This window comes from Grammomys surdaster, unplaced genomic scaffold (assembly GCF_004785775.1).
Source record: "Grammomys surdaster isolate TR1022 unplaced genomic scaffold, NIH_TR_1.0 206, whole genome shotgun sequence".
NCBI lineage: Eukaryota > Metazoa > Chordata > Mammalia > Rodentia > Muridae > Grammomys > Grammomys surdaster.
The window spans coordinates 6,702,372-6,704,454 of record NW_021604651.1 but is presented as its reverse complement, the minus strand read 5'-3'; the positions used below and the strand labels follow the sequence as shown (position 1 = coordinate 6,704,454).

Below are 2,083 nucleotides of genomic sequence, written 5' to 3'. Positions count from 1 at the left end.
TGGTGGTGGTGGTGATGGTGGTGGTGGTGGTGGTGATGGTGGTGGTGGTGATGGTGATGGTGGTGGTGGTGGTGGTGGTGATGGTGGTGATGGTGGTGGTGGTGGTAGTGATGATGGTGGTGGTGGCAGTGATGAAGAAGAAGAGGAAGAAAATAAAGAGTAGGAAGACAGGCATATGGCATCAAGGAAACTACAGGTTTGAAGAGTTATGGTGTTTTTACTCTTTAGCTGTTTTGCCACTTTGGAGTAATTCTGTTTCAGCTTCAGCCCAGGAGGAAGGATCCGATTCCACGAGAACTGTGGTCGTGGTGATCTAGTACGAGGTTCCAATGGCGTCTTCAGCGAGATGGAAGCCTGAGCCTCGCCTCTCTACTCTCCTGAACTTCCAGGTTCTGAGTCAGTAGCACTTGGTGGAAGGCTATAGGAGGGGCAGACGCTGGGGAACTCAGTGCTTAGGTGGTCACCACAGGATCTTTGAAGGAGTCGTGGAGAGTCATGCAAGGCCTGAATACTCCAAACCAGCTTCAGATTGGGAGTCCCAGGGACCTTTTTCGTAGGTTGGATGACATATGGCCTATGACTCCCTATTATAAAGCTTGAGAGGACAATGATCATGATTCCCAGGTTTTCCAGGAAAGTCTTGGTCCACTTCTTCAACCCAAATCTATTTCAAGAGCATCTCTGTGACAAAGATCACTTAAGCAGACAGGACAGTAGAGGAGCACTGAACTGTGGTGGACAGTGACAGAGAGAAACCACAGTGACCCATCAGGAAGCACATGATAGTTCTAAAAGTGATCTAGACTCTATAAGATCTCCAACTCTGAATGGTCCCTTTCCATCCTGAATCTACAAGATCTGCTTCTAGGACACTGATTTTGATCTCAGCAGCTTTGCTAAACTTTAGAAGTCCTTCCCACTTCCCACCTACTGCCCATTGACAATAGCTTAGCTTTTTCTCTCCTCCCAAGGGTCTTGAGTGTGTGAAACAATAAATTGAGCGTATACCAGTCTGTCATTCATCCAAAATGATCAGTAAAGCTTTTATTTATGGTACAAAACAATGGTGCATTCACACACATGAAAAAGATGGATGCAGAGAAGGAGAGACAGAGACAGAGGAAAATACATATTGTCAAATCAGGTGCTTAAAACATCCCTCAAAAACCATCTAGGGAAATCCTGCTGATACAGTCAGCTGGAGTTCCCAATATGGAGGATCTTGTGGAGAGCAGGGTGAAGCTTCCAACTGAAAGCACATAACATTAGGTAGAGATGGTATTGAATTGGGCTCCTACAGATCCAGCAGAGAAACTTTGGGGAAGTTGGAGCAGGCAGCAATGATCCCATTAAGCCTTTTCTCTGTGGAGAAGTTTTCTAGCTTCTCCTTTCCACTGCAGGCACTGCTGTATTTGGGGATTAACAATGACAACCTTCACTGGAAATGGCTTACCTTCTGCTTTTCTCAGGGGTATAGTGGTTTTACCCTCGAGCTATTTTGATATTCTTTCTTCCCCGTAACAGTTAGGTGGTGTGTCCATCCCAGACAAGGAATCTCCAGACAATCATGCTTGGGTCTAAATAGAGGTGGGGACAATTCCAGAGCCAACCTCTCAATGAGCCCAGACAACACATGACAATATGGCTAACCCAAAACTGTGAATGAATCTATGGGATAAAAGAAGAAGGAGGAGGAGAAAGAAGAGGAGGAAGAAGAGGAAGAAGAGGAGGAGGGGGAGGGGGAAGAAGAGGAGGAGGAAGAAGAGGAGGAGGAGGAGGAGGAGGAAGAAGAGGAGGAGGAGGATAGGAGGAAGATAGGAGGAGGACAGGGGAGGCTGAGGGGAAAAGAGGGGGGAAGAGGAGGAGAAGAAGGATGAAGAGGAGGAGGATGAAGAGGAGGAGGAGAAGGTTTTTCCTATAAAATGGCTTACTAGCTTATCAGTTAGGTTTAGGGTTCTTAAGTTCCAGGATCCAGGCTTGCCCCAATATACCACTGAAATCCCACACAAACACACACACACACACACACACACACACACACGAGAGAGAGAGAGAGAGAGAGAGAGAGAGAGAGAGAGAGAGA

General features: G+C 46.8%; 1 pseudogene; it reads left to right on the top strand.

Moving 5' to 3' along the window:
- LOC114624403 overlaps positions 1 to 876 on the top strand; it is a 1,322-nt pseudogene extending 446 nt beyond the window's left edge.
- The last annotated feature ends 1,207 nt before the right edge of the window (positions 877 to 2,083 follow it).